Genomic DNA, 10035 nt, shown 5'->3' with positions numbered 1-10035 from the left:
GTGAGAGCAATAGTCCATTCTCCTTAAGAGACCTAAACTCTACAGACTTTCAATTTTAGGTTTTCAATAATGCTTTCTCTTCATATGACCATTAGTTCAACCTCCCTCACAAAATTCAACAAACCATCATAAAAATTAAGTTGGTGACAGGTTTAGCTGTAGGGAACTCTCATCTTGAGCCCTTTTCCTCCCTCTGCAGGGTATGGTGTCTCAGTGCTTGGGTGCACTCTTCAGCCCACAACTGCTAAGGTAGCTCTTGTCAGTTTCTCATCCACAAGGAACATGAGGGCAGCAGTGAGAACTGTTTGCAGCAGTTCAGCTTCAAGGCCTTTGAAGAGCCAGTCCCATTATTCCAAATTGCCTTACTTGCTGATTAAGAAGAGAGAGAACATTGTGAAGACTTCCCACTGTTCTGTTTTTTGGGTTGAGTCTGTGATATCCAAACCTCAGAACTGACTGTACTGTCTGCATGAGATAGGTGACCATAATAGCAATAGCTTTGGCTACTGCGCCCATGATGAACACATCCAAAGAAGGAAGCTTTATTTGTTTCCTTAAAAGCTGCCATTTCAAACCTTCATAGAGCATAAACTGAATGGCAGGAAAGAAGACCAACAGCAAGGAGGGAAATGTGTCATTCCATTAAGACAAGATTTTTTCATCCCCAGTGATCTGGTTAAAAGCATCAATAATGCCTTTGTGGTTGGCTGGTACAATGCCTTCATTCTTACGTTTTGCCTCTTGGAGTTTCAGTCGGGTTTTTACCACCCAGATTAGAGTTGTCAGCAACACATTCACCACTACTGCAACAAATCCAGTTACCACAACTTTTTCAATAGTAGAACATTGACCTTTGATACAGAGAGCTTTGAAGCTATTGAAAGTGTAAAAGTGGACAAAATTGGAGTGTCAGAGACCAGAGATAACTGGAAACCACTCTTGATATGGGGCCACAAGGCCTTCTTATTTAATAATCTGCAGGAGCACCATATGTGTAGTTTTGGACTTGCTTTTATCATCAACTTGAAGTAGAAGTCAAGCAGTATCCAAAGGAATGAAAGCTGAGATTGCTGTCATGCTGCCCACAGCTGCAGCCACAGCCTCGGCTACAGCATGGAACAAGCTTTCATAGAACAACATGGAAGCTATTAGTGTGGTTCCTCTCAGACATAGCCATGCTTTTCCCACAGGAGCCACAGTCAATGACTGAGAAATAATTTTAGTATTTTCCTCACTAAAAATAATACTATGACTATGCTGTAAGCGCATGATTTTATTTTTGTTGGGCTTTATTTTTCTGCTTAAGAAAAGGTGTCCTCTTTATTACATGAGCTATTTATTTGGGGGGCAGAAATGAAAATTATTAATAACAAATGATTACCTCATAAGCTATTTGTAAATGTTACTTATGCATTATCATATGAAATATTTTTAAAGATTTTTATTTATTTATTTTTAGAGAGGAAATGGAGGGAGAAAGAGAGAGAGAGAGAAACATCAATGTGCAGTTGCTGGGGGCCGTAGCCTGCAACCCAGGCATGTGCCCTGACTGGGAATGGAACCTGTTATGCTTTGGTTCACAGCCTGCGCTCAATCCACTGAGCTACACCAGCCAGGGCTTGTATATGATATATTTTTAAAGTATTTATTTTGAATCAATTCTTTTATTACAAAAGTCTTGAAGTCTTATGTTCTGCCATACAAGCCCCCATCAAGTTAGGTGTCAATAAACTGTCAGCACCAAGGACATGTCCTTTATTAATCTACTACATTGGGTTTCAACCAACTGGTAAAAAAGTCACAAAAAAGGGGAAGAGAGCTTATATCTCTTTTAGAATCTGGATATTATCCCCTTTTGCAAACTCTTGGAGGAGGCTGATTTTTTTTGACAATAAACATTTGATTGAAGTTTAAAAAAGAAGTTAATCATAAGGAGAAAACACAAAATAAGTTATGGTGGATGAGGAAAGATCAGAAGAGAGAGGGTGGTATTTCACCATCTAAGCTTACATATGCTTGATCCTTGAATCTTTTTGAAGTTGCTATTGAATATAGTTGTTTTTCCTTTGGAAGTTGTCTTAACCTAGAGTCTCTGGATAAACTCTACAAAATTCATGAATTATTTGAGATAAGTGGTAGAAGGTTTTGTATAAATCATTTGTATTTTTCTAGGGAGAAAGTCAAACTTTCAAGAGATTCTCAATGAGATTGTACTCTCCCCAACAATATTTAGGTTTTTGTCTATGAATGCAAACAGACAAGCATTCTGTCCCTTTCTTTCACTCAGCTTACTTCTCAGAACCAATGCTCTTCTTTTCTTCTTCATTTTACTTTTTAGGAAATGTGTTCTCTCAGATATCCTAACTCTCTATTGTGCTAATTTTCAGTTTCATTTTATTCTTCTACACACCTAATTATCTTTTCCCATAAATTATTCCTGAATTGCTTTTATTTCCCCAAGTTCTCTCCTTGAATTCAAGCAATTTCATGACTTCCTGAAACATCCTATATTAGAATCATTCACAGTTGTCTCAGCCTTATGACTTTGCTTAGATACATAGTTTTAATGTCATTTCCTGTCAACAGTTCCTTAATTTCCCTAACTCTAGCACTCACAATACTTTTTCCCACCCTTCTCACCCTGCAGAAACCTTTTCCCTAATCCACTTTGCTTGAAGATAGTTTTAACATTGAGGATTTGAATATGATTCAACTGTTAGTATCTTATAGATAGTATCCTCCTAATAAATTTTAATGGAAAAACAAATGACTTGTTCATTTTATTTGCATTGGTTGGTTAAAAGAAGAATTGAATAATAATCTTTAAGAGTTGTCCTTCTCCTTGAGGAAATTGCCTGTAATTGGGTTTCCATACATGTTAGCAGTGTTTGGGGCCATAGAAAAAGGCCAGTACCAGCAGGTGTCGCATTACAGACCCTCTGCACGGAAAGAGAGTAGTAGGTCAAGGCATAAATACTAGAGGCGGGTGAGAAGCACACATCCACTATATCTTTGAAAACTATTTAAGAGGAAGGATTGCTGTTAGCATAGTAATTTGGTTAAATGAATATTGTGCCAAATTATTTCAATTTTAAAAGGTAAAAGTTTAAGCAGTTGTATGGAAAATTGCTCCCAAAATTACACCCCTAGAAATAGCAGGCATTAATCACATCCTACAAGGACGCATATATTTTGCAAGAGCCAAATTCTTTTGTAATTGAATATAATGGATAATATGACATTTTAACAACATCAAAATATATTACATTTATAAAATACTTGATGTTCTAATAAAACATCTATTATGTTACAGATTTAAAAAGCAACATAATTGTAGGATCTACCAATTTATGATTGGGTGTAAAATAAAAAAATTTTGACTACTTTTCAGCACAGACTGAAAAAATAAACTATGGGCACATGACTAGTTGCTTTAATCACATGAATCAAATAGCTATCAACTCAGAAATTTTAAAAAAGATAACTGAATTAATTTCAGGTTTTGTGTTAGCTTCAAATGGAAAATTTTCAGATATTTTATTTCACAAAAGTAATTGAAGGCAATGGTTTAGAGTAAGAGATGAGTCATTTTCAACACATTTGTACATATTTCCTAACACATTTTTTATTTTGTTGGTGTTATTTCTTCCTAAATGAGGCAATTTGCCTAGTTTTATACTTGGGTAACCTAATTGAATCCTTTCAACAACTCTCTGAAAAGTAAAATATGCCTATTTTAACAGACAAAAAATTACATAAAAGATTTTAAGTAATTTACTATTAAAAATATAGTTTCAGCAAGAAATCAATTGGGACTTTTTATCTTTGGTGTATTTAGATATTTTATGTACAGTAAACAACTGAAATACACAGGCAGCCTCATTATTAACTTATACTTTCCTAAATGATTGGATATATAATTATTTTAATTATTTGTATATAATTTATGTATAACTACATCATAGTTATGTTAAGTAATTAAATTTATTACATAAAATATTTCAACATAAACTTACATTAGTTTTGTTTCAATTTGACCAATGTCTAGGTACTTAAAATGTCTGTTATTATAGCTATATACAATATCATAGCTATATATTTATACCCACAGATACACATGTATATTTATAATTATATAACACACATTTTATAATTATATAATATTATGTGTAACTCATAGATTTTGGTTTCAGATGTATTGAAGAATATATTCCAATTTAATTCTCATTAATGGAGGACAAGGGAAGTATTGCCTATTGGTCTTCTTGACATGAAGATAATGTCCATGAACATATTATGGCCTCCTTAATTTTTCAGGTGAGATGTAAATACAAAAAATGAGGAGCCATAAACGTCCTTCATGTCAGGCTACTATCTTAAAAGAAGGAGCCAATTCACAGAAATAGCTGGTAAGCACCAGTTTAGCACTCACATATTAGAAACATTTTAGCATCACAAATGGTCTTTGAAACTATGAATTAAGAGTGATATTTAAAAAAAAAAACTTTTTATTTTTGCAAAGGCACATTGACCTTTAAAAAGTGCATTTAAGAAACTGGAAATCTTTAAAAATCAGGTGGAATTTCAATCTTAAGTAGATTCTATGTGCTAAAGACTCAAATAGTTAAATAAATTACCATATATATTTGCAACATCAGACCACAGGTGCCTCACCACAAACTTGTTTAAAGGATTTAATTTAATGCCTACACTTTGAGGGCTCACAAAACAATGTAATCTTCCCACAGATCTTAGCAAATGGCAGCTCCATTACTAACCAGGTCTTCTAACTCAGAAATTCCCATTTTACCACTGGGCTATAAAAGAAATATAGAATTTTTCATAATTAATTGTCATAAAGATATAATTTGTTTAAAACCTTATGTATGCATGTACAAAGTATTTATTTATACATACTTTTATTTTATGTAAATACTATTTATGGCATTTCTAAACATGTCATTTGTGTCAGTGAATGTTTTTGTTTGGACATTTCATTATCTGAGGTTTTTGTCAGTTCTACAGAAGCAGGACATTGTTCAAGTGAAGGTACTGGACCATTTGTGAATGAGGACTGCTGTAAAGGAACTGAAGTATAACATAGAATTCTGTATTTTCCTCTTATATTTGAAAACAAGATCATTAATTAATGGCAAATCTTAAAAAGTATGCGTATTACTATGCCCTGATATAGAATTTCTGAAATTAATGTAAATATTATTAAATAAGAGATACATAAAAACCCTTTACAACAAGATATTTCATGAATACATGGAGAGACGTGGAAAATATTCATTAATAATAAAAAGTAATATTAATAACTATAATCTGGGTAATATTAGTGATTTGTAACCAGTACCATATACAATATTTAATAAATGTGTCCCTGATCAAATCAGAATTTCTTTCACTCTAACAGAAATCAGTATTTTTCATAAGTTCAGAAACGATCCTTTCCATACCAGTCTAATCAAGCTACAGCATAGAAAATATTACTTAAATCTACTTACATTTAATTTTCTAGATTAAGTGTATATTAGAGAAATACTTTTAAGATTTTGTACATATATATGATGTCTGTCCAAAAGGTATCCAGCCATGTATTATGAAAAATAGAGACATTAATTGAAGGAGATACAAGATACAAAAAACACTGTACATAGGACAATGACACCTCAGTGCCTTTTAAAGTAGGTACCTTGGTATTTCACAGAGTTCTCCCAACTGCCATCATCTGGTCTGTTGTATTTTCTTGATTCTCATTGACCATCTTAAATCATTATACTTTCAAAGGTGATTTTAGTTTTGGGAAAAGCCAAAAGTTGCAGGGTGCCAAATCTGGGCTGTAGATGGGCTGAGTTACCTGGGTGCTTTGACAGTTTGCTAAAAAACTTGCATGAGATGTGATGCACGAGCAGGCATGTTGTCATGATAAAGCTGCAAATGACTAGTTACCCATAGCTGTGGCCTTCTAAATCATCTGAATAGTTTCTGTGGAGGAATGTTCAAGCTTAATGCAAAATTTGATGATGAAAATTCATTGCTTTACTCACTCAGTCATTTTGAATTCACGGACCATGTAGTATACACTCACTCAACAGCTTCTACTGCCCCCACTGACTAGTATAGTGAAGTCATCATTGTTCACACATGCACATTCCAGTCCACTCTCCTTGGCTGCCAGGTCACATCAATGCTGTGCAAACCATTCTCGTTATATTAATGAAGGTTAGACTTTTTTCCAGACATATCTTGTATATGACATAGTTATAACTACACCTAGACAAAACAACAACAACAACAACAACAACAACAACAACAAAATGCTGAGTTGGCCCTTAAAATTTTCCTAGGACCTAGTCTACTGGAAAGCACCTGTAAATCATTTTTCCCAATATTTTCACTTCCATTTTGTACTCTGGTTTTCTTAAGTGACTCTGTATCTCTTAGTGACCTCCCTCCCATCACTGAGATACTGGGCTAAATTGTTATTTATTGTTATTGCCATGTTTCAGCTCTGCTCAGATTCATACATACAAGTTACTTAAGAGCATTGTTCTTTGTTCTAAATAAATAATTTGCCATTAAAAATGGTTGATGATAGAAATTATGACACAGAAAATAAAATATTAACTGAATTAGTGTTGTTCCACTACTATTAGCAAAGGATAAATATTTAACATCTCCTTGAATGAAGTCCTAAAGTCAATAGAAAACATTGCAATGAAATTTAAGATCATAAGCCCTTAAAAATCATTCTCCTCATACTCTAATTTCACAATTACTGAGTATTCACTCATTAAATTTAATCTGGTGTTTAATTAATACCCAGCACTAAATAAATATTGGAACAACAAAAGTGAAAAAGCACAAACAGTTCCAGCCTTGTGGTGAGTATAGTGATAGGCAAAATTGATGGATCATAATACGCACACACAAAATAATGTCTTTTTTTAAGTCACAACATTGATTACCACAGCCTGTGTAAATTATAGTTGCCATGGTCTATTCTTTACTTTCCCACATTTTATAGAGGCATGGGTACAAGCTATGTTTTATTTTCTTCTAAACTCACAGTATAGAGAAAAACAGTTGTTGCGGACCCTGGCTCATGAGGTCCACAGCGTTGTAGCTGAAACAAAAGACATTCACATAGACTACTGAATCCTATGGAGGAAAAGGGTGGGTGGCTTCTCTCTCAAGAGTAACAAAAGCCTTGGACTTTGCTTCAAAGAGCTTTTATTTTCTTTCTGGGCATATTACATGAAGGTCCTCATTTACTATGCACAGGTTCACTTTAGGTGATTACCTTTGGCAGAAAACAAAGGAGAGGATGCTGCGAATCATATCACAGAAGAGAGATACTTGCAAATGAAAAGGGAAAAGTAGTTGAACAGGTTGCATTCATCCTTGGAAAGTTTAGCATAGATTTTAGGAAGTTACTTTGCAGTAAATGTTTGCTGCCTTAATTCAGGGTGAGGCAGATTTAGCAAAAGCAAGTCTCATAGCATTCTAGGTAGAGTGCAGGTCTGATTCCTCACAGGAGAACCTATCCATGGGCATGGGTCCTGTGCATCTCTGAGTGGAGCTGAGCCCACACCATGCAGACTGGTTTCCTATAAACAGTGTAATGATAAATGGGAACTGGGCAAAGTATTCAAGGCTGGGAAGACAATGAAGTGTTAGGAAGATTTAGATGTGGAACCATAGGACAATAACACCTAAATACTATAATGTTCAATTTTTCAAAAGAAGTGAAACATCACTGCTTGTTTAAATAAAAGCCACTGATGTTTAGATGTCAACTAATTATATTTATTTATTTATGTATGTATTCATTCATTTATTTATTTTTATCTTCACCCAAGGACATGTTTATTGATTTTAGAGAGAAAGGAAGGGTGGGAGAGAGAAAGCAAGAGAAATATTGATGTGAGAGAGAAACATCAATTGGTAACTTTTGGCACATGCCCTGACTGGAACCAAATCCACAACCTAAGCATGTGCCCTGACTGGAAATCAAACCTTCAACCCTTTAGTTTACAGATGATGCTCTAACCATCTGATCCACTGAGTGACACCATCCAGAGTCTTTTTAAAAAATTACAGATTATGTCATCACTTTGCCAGATCTACAAGTATTTAGGTCCTACCTTGGCAGATAGGAGGCATCTTTGTTAAGAACAAAGTAAATTTAGACAGCCAGACAAAATTTGCCATCTGTCTGGTGTACTAAACTGACACATGGAGACACTATTTGCCAACCTCCCTAGTTTCATTTGAAAAGGAATACTTTCCCATATGGGAATAAGGACAGATGGGCAAAAGGTCTCAAACTCTTTTGTAAACTTCTAAAACCATATCCAAAGATACATTTGAGCTAGGCCAGCCCTAATTGAAAACTTGAAGAATCAAAACACACACATCTAGAGATCTAGTATGGTGATGGAGTACATGAGAGGTGTACTCACTTACTGACATGAATAACCAGCTGAAAACTAGCTGAACAGAAGTCTTATAACCAAAGATTTATAGAAGAATCCACATCAAGATTGGTACAAAGGACAGAGATGTGAAAAAGGCTGACCCCACTCTCAAGGATGGCAGCTGATATTCCAGAAGATATCTCACCTGCAATGTTTCCCCCTAAGGAGTACGGAATCTCAACCCCATAACTACTCCTCAGCCCAGAACACTGGACCTGGGAAGAGGTGTGTGTCCCTGTACCATTCAGAGGTGAAAATCATCAGGAATTCTATCTGCCAGGGATAGACTAGAGTGTGCTAGACACACACAGAGGCTCTTAAAGAACCAATTCACAAAATCTTATGTGTAGCCATTCACCTTGGGCTTTAGCAAGGGGAGGGCAGAGCAGACTGGAGTCAGATAAAGAAGGACTGGGGTTTGTGGCTCTAGGAAGAGAGGTGAAAAGACAGCCACCAGGATTCTTGGGCTTAGTCACTCTCTCATACCTCAGATGCCATCTTTCATGGGTGGAGGACTCCCCTTCTTAAGCACCAGCATGGGGGAATGCAATAGTCCCACCATCTGGACTCCCTGTCACCCTCTCCATGTGAACCTCACTCCCTGCTAAGGAGTCAGCTGCCTGGGCTGGTGTAAAGGTCTGAGCAGATTCAGAGGTGTCAGTCACTTTGGTGTGGCTTGGAGGCAGGGGCCATCTTCCCCACAAAAATGACTGGTGCCTCCCCCTCACAGGAGATCCACTTACTCCACCATCTGAACTGACTTCAGGTAACCCTGCTCTGCCCAGGAAAGTCTCCCTAGGAGGTCTGGATAGAATCAGAGATGGATTGAGTTGTGTGGTTGTGGGACTGGGAACATTCCCACCACCTTCTCCCAAACTTGAATGATGATTCTCCCTCACAGGAGATCCATCAGCCCCATTCTGATGACTCAGAGCACTGCTGAGCTTGGGCTCTGACAGAATCTGAAAACAGATTGACTTTTGTGGCTCTAGGACAAGCATCATTTTTTACCTTTCATGCCCTTGACTGGTAAAGAGCCTTCCCTTCATGTGGTCCTAATAAACTCTGCTGACCTCACACTGATGACTCCCTGAGACTGTCTCACCACAAAGACCTATGGGTACCCAGTGGGTTGCAGCTAGATTTGGTATAACCTGGGACTTTTCCTGAATGACCTTATATCCAGCACTGACACCAAGTTTGAATCTGTATAAGTCAGGCAATCACCACTCATCCCTACCTGGTGACACACTGAGAACCTATCTCATGCAACTTGAGTATGGCCAAAGGCTCTTCCATGGACTAAGCCTAACAGGCAGTCAGTAGGTAGACAATTAGAGGTATATCTTGTGGTGCATTGAGCCATTTGCTGACCTGCCTCCAGGCTCAGTGCTGGTAAAAGCTACCCTTGGTGTGCAGCTTGGTCCTTCCCATGCACACCAAAGCCCAGCAGAGGCAGCCACAAACTGTGGATTGTTTGGTAGCACCAAACAGGTCGCTCAGGGCCAGTAACAGGCTCTATCTGACACTGATCCATACTAGAATCTCC

General features: G+C 36.7%; 1 pseudogene; it reads right to left on the bottom strand.

Annotated features, from left to right (window-relative positions):
* Nucleotides 1–210: 210 nt before the first annotated feature.
* On the bottom strand, nucleotides 211–1269 carry LOC123819849 (annotated as a pseudogene).
* Between the last annotated feature and the right edge of the window lie 8766 nt (nucleotides 1270–10035).

The sequence above is a fragment of the Phyllostomus hastatus genome, unplaced genomic scaffold (genome assembly GCF_019186645.2).
Source record: "Phyllostomus hastatus isolate PE091 unplaced genomic scaffold, TTU_PhHast_1.1 phas_contig_34, whole genome shotgun sequence".
Lineage (NCBI taxonomy): Eukaryota > Metazoa > Chordata > Mammalia > Chiroptera > Phyllostomidae > Phyllostomus > Phyllostomus hastatus.
Note: the sequence above shows the minus strand (reverse complement) of the source record. Positions and strands in the feature narration are given on the sequence as shown.